At 41.3% G+C, this 13317-nt stretch overlaps 1 protein-coding gene across 4 annotated transcripts in view; it reads right to left on the minus strand.

Annotated features, from left to right (window-relative positions):
* tmem104 (transmembrane protein 104) overlaps nucleotides 1-13317 on the minus strand; it is a 118638-nt gene that overhangs the window by 55777 nt on the left and 49544 nt on the right. The window lies entirely within an intron of this gene.

Genomic DNA, 13317 nt, shown 5'->3' on the forward strand with positions numbered 1-13317 from the left:
GTACTCCCATATGCAGTGGTGGCAAGTAACTAATTACATTTACTCAAGTAAACATATTTTAGATATTAGGATTGTTCAATTCTTTATACTTCTACTCCACTCCTTCTCAGGGGAAAATATTGTATTTTTGATTCCACTGCAATTATTTGAAAACCACTTTACTAGTTACTTTGTAGAATATATTTGTATTATCACAAAAAATACATTAACCAGTTAAGCCCCATTTCATACTTCAGCTATTCAAATAAAATGTGTGATCTACAAATGCACAGTGACAACACAGCCATAAAGTCATGTGCAGCTTGCAGATCTGTTATTTCCGAAACAGTTTGACACATGTTGAAACCTTTGAACAACAATATTCTGCATGAGTAATTTTCCTTTTGGTACTTTAAAGTATAATTCGATGCCAGTGCTTTTGCACTTTTACATGAGTATAATTTTGAATACAGTAACTCGTAACAGTGTATTTCTACATTGTGGTATTGCTCCTTCAACCTAACTCATTGCCCACCGATGACAAGATTTTTCGTCAAATTCTGCCATGGCTCACATTGCCAATGACGTGATTCTCGGCATGATGTGTTTTCAGTGGTTTTACACAAGATGGCACTCTTGGCTAACCGATGATTCACTGTTTGAGTCTCATTGAAACCAGGAACCAGGGAATCACGTGGTCGCAAAAACCTTAGAGTATATATATATACAGCACCCGGTGGAAACCCTGCGGCGAAATGGACATAGTGGCCGAATTTGGTATTGCAGCTTGGGGCCAGCGCTGGTCCATTGACTATCATTGCACACGTTCATGATGACACGTGAACGCTGTTTCATACGTGAACGCGTGCAATGATAGTCAACGGCCAGCGCGTTCACGATTTCAATCAATCAATCCATCCCAGAATGCACTCAGTTCCTACCCGGAAGGAGGAGTGAAATCGCCTCATGCGCTTTTGAGCAACTTAATGCAAGTGGATGGGAGGATAAATCCGGTGCAGTCTCTATTAATATATACTCTAAGGCAAAAACACAGCACTCGTCCACTCCCACGTAAGAGAAAACGCCTCTATCTCATTTTCCTGCATCGTTCCACTTCCACATCCACCATGCATTGCATTTTCGATGGACCATAACACAGGAACGCTTGGAGCATTTTTTTTCCCGAACATACAGCAAACGGCTCTTGGATTATCAGCGGTCAGGGGTGCGATCGTAGTGGAGATAAATAGTATGTGACTACTTAAAAGGTAAGGAAAAAAATAAATAATAAATAAAAAGCTGGCAGTGGGTAGTAAGTCCACCCATTTTCAACATTTTTTTCAGTCATTAATATACCTTAGAGCTGTTAACTGTAATTATGAAAAAAATCATTAACATGGACCTCTAGTTCTAGGAAACACAGAATGGGGGAACTTTTTTATTATTTCCACACAACAGCTCTAAGGTATATTAATGACATAGTAAAATGTTGAAAATGAGTGGAATGCCCGGGTAATTCCTCCACGCCTTCCTCCCTTATACAGAGTGTGTACACATTGTGTAGTCCTATCATCAGTCAACAGTGAGAAATGCACTCCCATCAGCTCCCCAGGGACAGTGTAGAGATCACATTAAACAAGCCATCTTTAATGTTACATCCATAGATATTCAATCACTCCACCTGAAGACGGATGACATTATTGTTTACTCCATTCAGGATAAGTGATCCTAGCGGGTGAAGTTCCACAGCATGCCCACAGAGACTTACAAAACACTTCAAGACGTCCTTTACTTTTCACATTAGTTTTTCTTTTTAAAATAGAATATCTACAAGCTTAGCTAATTTGTGCAACAATAAAAATGATAATGCACTCTGGCAGTTAATGACAAGACTAGAGAGGTTTGACCGGGTTGACAACACTGACAACAAAAAGGGTGAAATCCTACACGCGCAGGAGAAACACGGGCAAATAAAAGAGTCTCCTGCAAAATGCAGGAGGGTTGGCATGTATGATAATATATATAATTATATTTAGGCCATATTATAGGAATGGGGCATCCGCATAATATGAAATATCTAAATACTGAATCAAGCAACTTAAAAACTGTCTGGGGTGCTCAGAAAAGCCAGAGTACTGTAACTGTACATTAACTGTATTAACTGTACATTGTTAAAATGACCCCAGACAAGTTTGAAAGTGAAATAAACCTTGCAACTTTATTGCACGTCAAAAGGAAAATAAATAGCTATACTACTAGCTCTACACTGGTGTCCTATTAGTAAGGCATGCACGGAACAGCAGGTTCACACGGTTAAATGTAAACATTGTGCAGTGCACACGCTACCTCCCGCAGATGGTTATGTTCCTAACGAGCTCCCTGGTGGGAGAACCAGCGGTAGGCCATGGACCCCCACTGAGCACAGCCAGGCTGCATCTTCCCTGGACACAGCCAGAGGCTCATCCCCTCCATGCTGCCACTATGTAAACATTGTTTTTCCAAGGGTGGAAAGTAACTAACTACATTTATTCAGTACTGTACTTAAGTTGAGAAGTTCATCCGTGTGTATATATATATATATATATATATATATATATATATATATATATATATATATACACACGTGTATATGTGCGTGCACGCGCGTGTGCGTGTGCGTGTGTGCATTCCAACTCAGTGCGACAAGCGAGACTAAACTAATTGATTCACATTATGTCGGGAACAAAAACAATGCGACGCCAACCGGGATCCATCACCACCGGCAATTCTTTTTTTTTTTTTACCGGATCACACAGCCCAGTTTTAGTGACTAATTAATATCATGCTTTCCTCCTTGGTGGAAAGCCTGGTGACGCAAGGTTAGTTTCCACTGTACAGTAGGTATGTACAGTAGTATCCCAATTCAATGTAAATGGCTGATGAAATCGCTGCTTCCATTTGTACACTCTCAGAGTTACAGAACAGTTAGGATCCATTTAGCACCTAACTATCAATCATTGAGCTGGGGACCCCCAGGGGTCTTTAAGGGGGTTCTAAGGGGACACCACTTTCAGAACTACCATGCTATTTGACCTCTACAGTTCAACAGCAACTGTTGAACGCAGTTGATCAATTTAGATAAATGTCACATTTACAACAGCTGGTTTGTTTCGAGAGTTTCAGTATGGATGAGTCTGTCAGATGCTAGTGACAATACTCTCTGGCCGTGCAGCATTCTGCAGTGTTTTCACAGCATCTTTTAGTATCGCGTCAGCTCGCTTGGAACCTCAACGGAGGTGATAACCAAAAAAGGGCAAAGTAGTAGGTACTACCCCAATGGAAACCCAAAAAGGCAGAGATCAGTGGTTCCCACTATTGTTCAGCTGAGACCCAAAGGCATTATGAATGAACCACTTAAGCACTGCCTAATAGTGAAAATAGCCAATCTACTAGCTCAAAATACATTTGTTTAGTTTGTGTATGCAAATTTCTTAAAAGATTGGTGTAAACAAGTAATTTTTGAAATAATAAATTATGGGAAAAAAAATTAATAGAAAAAAGAAAACTACTTGCGACCCAAAAAAAGTAGAGCCGAGTTGAGCAGGTTACCATGCATTGGGGGGAAATTCAAGGCCTCTATAGTGAACTCAGAACACTCTGCAGGGGCTCCAGGTGAGGCTTAGGTATGGTGTGTGATCCCTCTAATTGTTTTCATGATCAGCCCTCACCGTGGCGGACTGCCACACTGCCCCGTCAGCTGCCAATCACGTTACGCCACTCAAAGCCGCTGTTTTTGGACTTGAACAGGGCAAGAAACCTTGTATCTCCATATCGCAACCACCAAAATCTCATCTTTCTCTTATTTGGCACTCTGAGGCCACTTTTACACGGCCTCTACAGAAAACGGCAAAGTCCTGTTGTGTTCTCACTTTTTATTTATAAGCCGTTGTCGTCTACTAAACGGACTCGTGCGAACGATACTTGTTGCCGTTTTCTATGGAAACCGTTCTCGTTTAAAAGGGGCCTGAGCCTTGGAAGAAAATAGCAGAACATCTCGAATTTGGCACCCAAAGAGTTCATTGTAAAAACATCTACAAGCTCACAACATGTCGTGATGGAATGCATTGCCAGCATGCAGATGTGCCATTTTCTAAAGATTGCATTTGTAATACATTTTAGAAATATAAAAACATGTGATGCATAATGAGTACTTTAGCTTGTGATACTTTAAGTATATTTTGATGCCAAACCTTTGTACTTTTACTCAAGTTCATTTTGAATTCCACCACTCCTCCATGACTACTTTGGATGTACGAGGTTTCCGACAGGAGCGATATACAAGCACAATTAACCCATTCAGGACGGGAACCCCTTTTGGTGTTTTAAGCATTATGTTATACTTTAGCTATTGAAAAATAGCAGATCTACAAGCTCATAGCGCGGCACCGAGTGCCGCACTACGAGCTTGTAGATTATTATGCTTTCACAGCGAACGTTTTGAACTCATATCTTTGCTTCTGGGAGGTCCCTGGAACAACATATTGTCATGTGGGGGTCCGTGGCCAAATACAGATAATTCTGGGGGTCCGTGACATGAAAAAGGTTGATCACCACTGTTGACACCACTGACACAGGAACATAGGGTTTTTCATGATTTATAAGACATTTGTAGAATCGACTTCAGGTCTAAATGGGTTAATATGCGTTAGCTGGCTTCAGGTGCCGATTGGCCCCCGGTGTTTGCAAAGCGTTTGTTTCTTTCCTCCTCCCTCCAGAGCCACGTGTTGCGCGGGACGCTCCATCCATCACGTCTGTGCTACATAAGTCAGCGGCGAGCCTCCATTTTCCCGTTAAGTCATTAATCAACTTTCTAGAGAGGGTCGGCCGGGGACTGTGCATGCGATGTCGCAGATCGTCTGCACCGACTGACTGCGGCCCTCTTGGATTACGAGACAAAAAGCCATTCGACCTGTCCACTGTGTCCAGGACACGGCACGGGCTTAAACGGGTGAAGGACCCCAGAGGGGACGTCACAGGGGCTCTGTGTGGTGGTGGTCCGGTATTGGAACAGCCATAATCCACCATAAATCCCAACCTCCCCGGCCATTTATTTCTCACATTAAGCTCTGTTCAACAGATTTCACACTGAGCACATAGCCAGGGTGGGTTTAACGCAGGCCTGAGGCCGAATCTACAAATGCCTTCTAAATCCTAACAGTTTTCTGAAAAACATGTTGCTATATCGTTGTTGTTAAGCAGAAACCTCTCATATCCATATCAATAGGCCTATCTCACAGCATTTCCCCGCCCCCTTTTTACGCCCCCCTTTTAGAGCTAGTGGTGTTATTTTTTTTTCGGTCCATAGGCTTCTATGTTAAAAGAGGTATTTTCACAAGCCACAAACTACCGTTTTGTAAAGGTAAGGTTTATTCTACTTATTTGAGTTGTTATACCATTGTGTTTTCTTCATTGTGTTTTCTATTATCGGTATTTGACATTTTAACATTAGGAAATGTACTTAGATTCTCCAGAGAAAAAAAGTGTAAATGCCTAATGTTAAATGACACCACTATCTACCGGAAGTGGGCGTGGAAAGCGGGCTGTGAGATAGGCCTATTGCAGCAGGACAATAAGCTTGTTTTGGTTACTTTTGAATTTTAATCCTGAAAAGTAACATTACTGGTACCGAGGCTAGCAGGATGCAAAAATGGTATGTGGAGAGAGAGAGATACTATATATATATATATATATATATAGAGAGAGAGAGAGAGAGAGAGAGAGAGAGAGAGAGAGAGTTCATCACACCTATACTACTCTCTGTCTACTGTCTCTCTGTCCACTGGTGGCATGTAGCAGAGCGCTGCTGTCGCACACGATGACAAGCAGCAGACTGACATTACGGTGCAGCACGGACACACACGCGCGATACAGTACTGTACTGATCACATGGGGGCACTTATCACCCTGGTGACCAGGCCTGCCGCCCATCGACTGTCCATGGCAGTGTTGTCACACTCAGTCACACACAGCAAGTAACACTGATGAGTGTGTGTGCGTGCGTGCGTGCGTGCGTGCGTGCGTGCGTGCGTGCGTGCGTGCGTGCGTGCGTGCGTGCGTGCACCTCGAGTGTTGACATTTTATTTTCTCATAAAGAGTACTAATACAATGGATGGGCTACATTAAGCATACAAATAATGGACAGCCAGACAACACTGACAAGTCTTCGTCGAGTATTGGACATGCCTTAAACAAATCCCCAAAAATGTCCCAGAGTACCGAAACAAGTATTGAAAACACAGTGAGAGGGCAATGTGTTTCTGCACTGAGTGGTGCGTTTCTCTGCATCACACTCACACCCAGAGGAGCACATCATTGTGGGGCCAATTCATTGCCTTGCTTATCAGAAGTATCACCAAAACACTGCAAATGCGTACAGCGGTGAAAATGTGTTTACGGATGAATTCCCAGGGCTTCGTCCAACATCTGCCCGCTCCCACTGGCTCAGATTAACGAAAACAACTAAATAGTGTTACTATAATTAAGCAGTTGACACAGTAATTTATACATCATATCACAGGCAAAGAACAAAAGTGAAGTAATTGTTTTTCGAGCCAAGGAAGAACGATTAAAAGTCAAGCGCTCTGCATCATTGGGTAATGCAAAAAAACACAACCTCAAGGCAGATGTCTCAGTGTATACAGTTGTGGACTGGAATTTCAATACACTTTAAGACAATTACAAAGTCAGTCCTTGAGAATAATACTGTGTGTGTGTGTGTGTGTATATATATATATATATACCTGAGGCCGATCAAGATGTTTTCAAAAATAGCAGATGGCATCCACGATTCTTTCTAAATACTACTACAAAATACTACTGTTGGTTTATAAAGTACTGATTGGTTTGAGCCTCACGTTCAGAACCAGTGTCCTTGACTTGTCACTAGTTCAAAGCAGTTCCAGCCCCCGGCAGAGGAATGCATTCCACTGTTGGCAAATAGAAGTGGAGAACAAGTTGTCTGGACGCATTTCAAACACAATTAGGCTTTCAAAAATATCCATCCAAGAATGACTCTGAAGGATGCAAAGCCAGGATTATATCCATTACTCTCTCTCTCTCCCAGTGTGTGTGTGTGTGTGTGTGTGTGTGTGTGTGTGTGTGTGTGTGTGTGTGTGTGTGTGTGAGAGAGAGAGAGAGAGAGAGAGAGAGAGAGAGAGAGACAGAGAGAGAGAGAGAGAGGGAAGGGACTGACATGAGGACCGACAGTGACAGAGTAGGAATGAGGGTCTTATCTACTGCTAACAGAAGCCGCTCCATCTCTTATGTGACCAACAGCCTTTCCAATCACCGCCGTCAGATCTCCACTCTGTCACATCTGGATGACAAGTCCATGGCCGGCCAAGTCCGGGAGGGTCTGGTCTGCACCGGGAGGGTCTGGTCTGCACCGGGAGGGTCTGGTCTGCACCGGGAGGGTCTGGGCTGCACTGGGAGGGTCTGGCCTGCACTGTGAGGGTCTGGCCTGCACTGGGAGGGTCTGGTCTGCACTGTGAGGGTCTGGTCTGCACCGGGAGACTATAATATCACTGCGTAGACATCAGTCTGGAACTTGGAAGGTTTATTTCCAAGGGGCAGTTACAATCAGATTCCAACGTCACAGCAAACAAGTCTCGCTTTGAATAGTGGGCTCTGATTGGTCACCTACAACTCTGGGGTGAACAAAATGTAATTCAAACTGACGAGTGCCAGACTGATCTCCCCAGGGATTTTTAGGCTAGGCAGGCAAAGCTTTCCGTAAACACAAACTTCCTCAAAAAAGTAAAAATAATAATAATAATAATAAGGGTAATAATAATAATAATAATAATAATCTACGCGCACACATACAGTGAAGTATAAGTAAAAGTATCATGTTCAAAATGCACCTGACTAAAAGTACAAAAGTATTGGCTTCAAAACGTACAGTTCTACAAATGCCTTCTAAATCAGTAGTTCTCAACATTTTTTTGTTCATTGAAAATTATTCAACATTTTAAAGACGAATTTTCTAAAATAGATGCACAAGCTCACAGCGTGGTCACTTTGTGCCACAAATCTGCTATTTTTGAACAGCCGACGCAAAAATTCTAAAATGACACAGATTCTTTCCCGGTTTTAATGGGTTAAAGTAAAAATAAAAGTAAAAGTACTAAGGTTCAATGTTGTGCTTTATTGTTACATCTTGTGTACAGGTACAGGTACATAAGAGTACAACTTATTTTTGTTTGGCTTCCTTCAGACAATGCAGCAGCAAATATATAATATAACATCAAAAACACAGCAAACCGAGGGATAGAATACAGTGCAAAAAAGAGCAAACAGAGTAGAGTCCCATTTCACAAGATTTCAAAATGTATAAAAAGCTTTTGAGAAATAGCAGATCTACAAGCTCACAATTTATAGCATCGCAACACATTGTGAGCTTGTAGATCGGCTATGTTCATGTAGCTGATGGCCTATTTTCATGACAGTATACACTAGTATAGGGATGAAGTGGTGAATGCATGTATTCTAATAACAATCCAAATGCACTAAGTAACTACTAACTCAAGATTTCAAATAATTGTAGTGGAGTAAATAGTATAATATTTGCCTCTGAGATGTAGTGGAATAGAAGTAAAAGTATTGAAAATGGAAACTACTCAAGTAAAAATATCTCAAAGTTGTACTACAATACAGAACTTGAATACATGCACTTAGTTACTTTGGATCTCTCTCTCTCTCTCTCTCTCTCTCTCTCTCTCTCTCTCTCTCTCTCTCTCTCTCTCTCTCTCTCTCTCTCTCTCTCACACACACGGATATGAATAAATAATGCCGTCGCCTCTCTTTCTCCAAGACCGTGACTCGCATGCGGAAAAATAGGCGACAGAGGGGAACGGCTTTTGGGGAAGCCAATGATGCGGCTCTGAGCTATGGACAGGTTGGTGTTCCCGTGAGCTCGTCCCGCTGACAAGGAGGTCCAACGCTGTGTGGGACAACAAAACACCTGACTTTTTCTCTTTTTTCATCCCAGGGTACTTGACCTATACGCAAACGGTTGGTTTATTGTTTTTAGACCTAGAGCCGGGTTCAGGCGTGAGCAGTTTCTCCAGTGCAGTGGTTCCAAGACCGGGGATCGGGACAAAATGTGCAACATTGTTTTGTCACTCAACGGTAAACCAACATACAGTATACAGTATGTGTATACAGGGCATCTGCACAAGTGACAATGTAACGACTATTTAATACCAAATTGGCCAAATAATTACACAAGAAAGAGGCAAACATTGTGAAAATAGCCAATCTGCAAGCTCACAACGACCCACAGTGTGAGCTTACAGTACAGCTATTTTCACAATATTTAGCTATGGAACCCTTGATCTAGTGGGATCTTGAGTCGTAAATATGGACTGTTGTTCAAGGGACTTTGAATGCCGTCTGACCTGATTTGACCATTTGTAACTCTGAAAGTGTTTGAATACAACCACCTTGACCTTTAAGGGTCAGAAAGTGTTTGAATACAACCACCTTGACCTTTAGGGGTCAGAAAGTGTTTGAATACAACCACCTTGACCTTTAGGGATCAGAAAGTGTTTGAATACAACCACATTGACCTGTAGGGGTCAGAAAGTGTTTGAATACAACCACATCGACCTTTAGGGGTCAGAAAGTGTTTGAATACAACCACCTTGACCTTTAGGGATCAGAAAGTGTTTGAATACAACCACATTGACCTTTAGGGGTCAGAAAAGTGTTTGAATACAACCACATTGACCTTTAGGGGTCAGAAAGTGTTTGAATACAACCACATTGACCTTTAGGGGTCAGAAAGTGTTTGAATACAACCACATTGACCTTTAGGGGTCAGAAAGTGTTTGAATACAACCACATTGACCTTTAGGGGTCAGAAAGTGTTTGAATACAACCACATTGACCTTTAGGGGTCAGAAAGTGTTTGAATACAACCACATTGACCTTTAGGGGTCAGAAAGTGTTTGAATACAACCACATTGACCTTTAGGGGTCAGAAAGTGTTTGAATACAACCACATTGACCTTTAGGGGTCAGAAAGTGTTTGAATACAACCACATTGACCTTTAGGGGTCAGAAAGTGTTTGAATACAACCACATTGACCTTTAGGGGTCAGCAAGTGTTTGAATACAACCACATTGACCTTCAGGGGTCAGAAAGTGTTTGAATACAACCACATTGACCTTTAGGGGTCAGAAAGTGTTTGAATACAACCACCTTGACCTTTAGGGGTCAGAAAGTGTTTGAATACAACCACATTGACCTTTAGGGGTCAGAAAGTGTTTGAATACAACCACATTGACCTTCAGGGGTCAGAAAGTGTTTGAATACAACCACATTGACCTTTAGGGGTCAGAAAGTGTTTGAATACAACCACCTTGACCTTTAGGGGTCAGAAAGTGTTTGAATACAACCACATTGACCTTTAAGGGTCAGAAAGTGTTTGAATACAACCACATTGACCTTTAGGGGTCAGAAAGTGTTTGAATACAACCACCTTGACCTTTAGGGGTCAGAAAGTGTTTGAATACAACCACATTGACCTTTAAGGGTCAGAAAGTGTTTGAATACAACCACATTGACCTTCAGGGGTCAGAAAGTGTTTGAATACAACCACATTGACCTTTAGGGGTCAGAAAGTGTTTGAATACAACCACCTTGACCTTTAGGGGTCAGAAAGTGTTTGAATACAACCACATTGACCTTTAAGGGTCAGAAAGTGTTTGAATACAACCACATTGACCTTTAGGGGTCAGAAAGTGACCACACATTAACAGCCATGTATTAATGAATTAAATTATTCCGCCACCGCCAGTGTTTTTATCTCATTTTGAAGACCCACGAGACGTGAACCGGATGTAAACAGATACTGTTTGGAGTGGCGGACGATCATCTTTTCTTTCACCCAGAAAATAAATGTTGTAACCGCGATCGGTTCTTTAGTTATGGGCCGTTGTATACAGTTTGTTTTGACCAAAACTGCAATCTGGGAATATAATTGGATTTTAAAAGCCATAAATAGACATTATTGGCAGTCAATATGTTCTTAGAGTTGAATGAACACTTTTTACTGTGTGCTTTTCGTTTGACAAGTCTTAAAATGTGGAGGAAGTTTCAAGATGTCAATTTCAAAATGCTGTACTGTGTTTAATGAGGTGAATCCCTACGCAAAGGTCAGATATAAGCCTGGGTCATCACTCATCATGGTTGATACATCACATAATTAGCTGCACTTCCCTCACGGCCTCAACAACAACTCTTATCATCCAATTACACCGGGGATAAAATTAATATTCCGCTCACAAGCCAATCACAACTTACAAACCAGATACAGAAGCCGACAGAGCTAACTGTGTAATTAACCCATTAAAACCCAAAAAGCATCCGTTTGTCATTTTAAAATTTAGAATATATTATACAAGCTCACAGTGTGTCACATCTGCTATTTTTAGACATTTTTGAAAAATCTCGAAAGTGTGAGAAATACTGATTTAGAAGGCATGTGTAGAATTGGCATCAGGATTCAATGGGTTATGAGTTCAACATATATATATATTAGGGACGCACAGAACTCTTAATTTCCCATGGCAGATTGATCCACGTGTGTTAAGAACGAATAATAGAGCTCCGAAGTCTGACGTCACTTTCAGTAGAGGGTGTCAATCTCCAGGTTCATGTATTTGTTTATTTGCATTGAGATCCCCAAACGGCGATTTGAGGTCGCTTCATATAAGAACTGTGTTTGAAAAATAAACCGACCACCTCGGCGTTACTGTCAGGGGAGTGGCTGTGCGTCGTTAATGATGTCCATTCATATTTGATACAGCCAGTTTCTAGAGAAAATGGAATTAATGTGACCGCAAAAGCCTTGAAACTACATATGAATGCAATGTCGCTGAGCATATACGTCACGCCCAGCTGTCAACATATTGCGTTCCTGAGATTCCTCGTTGACGTAAGCTCAGCTGGTGGTGACTCGACTCGTACTAACCACGATACATTATATATCAATAAAATAAAAATAAAAATAAATGTAATTAACGTTCAGTTTCTGTTGTGCGACGGGCTGCGGGCAGAAGCAGCCTACCCGGAAATGTAGTCTCTGGGTTGTTTGGCTCGTTTCTAACGCTTATTTTGTTACTCTTTGGGTATATTTGTACATTTCCACCTTCAGTCGATGCTTCATATGCATATGAGTGGAAAGGCCCGGGTGATCGGTTTATTTTTCAAACACAGTTCTTATATGATGCGATCTAAAATCCCCCTATGGAGAGTACAATGCTTATAAAAACATACATGAACCATGGCGCTCACTGCCCTCTACTGGTAGTAGAGGGCAGTGACGTCAGGACTTCGGTGCTCTATTGATTATTTGATAGGTGGCAACATTCAACAAAGGCAGCTATAATGGATCTTTGCTAATAAAACGAGCCAATTCATTCTGGTTTTCATTTGCGTGGATTTCGTCTTGTAAATACTTCAATTAGCAACAATAATGCAGAACAGAAAATAAATACACACATATTATATTAGGCGTACTGCAAACATCGACACACATCGGCCAATTCAAATTAAACGGTGTCTCTCAAAAGAAGGCATGCCGCGTGACCAGGTCGTTGAATGCCACAGACGAATAACAGTCTAAGTCCACACTATTGATCCATAATGTATAAATGATAGATAAGGGGTCAGGACAACGAGGCCTTTTCGTGGAGGGGTCAGTCTGAAATTTGGACTTAGACTGTTTTTCGTCTGTGGTACTTTAATGCAAGAAATGTCGTGTTTGTGTTGTATGCATAATACATGTATGCTTGTTTATTGTATATACCATTGTTCTGTTCTTAATTCAAATCTCACATTGGTTCTATGATACCGTCATGTTAATATTTTCCTATTTGATTCCACCCAATTTTAACTCCTACATTTAATTCAAATGTCATCGTTATTGGTTGGTGGTGATCTCTTTATTGTCTGCAACCCCGACCCATCCCTATACTATCAGGTTACATAACAAGTTCACTTAAATGTGATGCAAGTTTTGGTGATTTATCTTTAGTTTTATAAAATGTTTTAACTTTTCTTTTTACTTTTTTAGAAAGAATAGAATAATGAATAACCAGTCACCAAAAACCAGTATGATGCGACAAAGAATAATACTAGAATAATGTGTGTTAACGAGCAGCTAATCCTGATTGGTTAGTTGCTCCTGGGCACAATTATTTCTGGAACAATGACAGAGCTTCTCACAGATAACGGAATAGTTTGGAGGCAGACTGCGTCCCCCTAGAGGTGTCACAGACACTAGATTGTTT

This window comes from Electrona antarctica, assembly GCF_951216825.1.
Source record: "Electrona antarctica genome assembly, chromosome: 14".
Taxonomy (NCBI): Eukaryota; Metazoa; Chordata; class Actinopteri; order Myctophiformes; family Myctophidae; genus Electrona; species Electrona antarctica.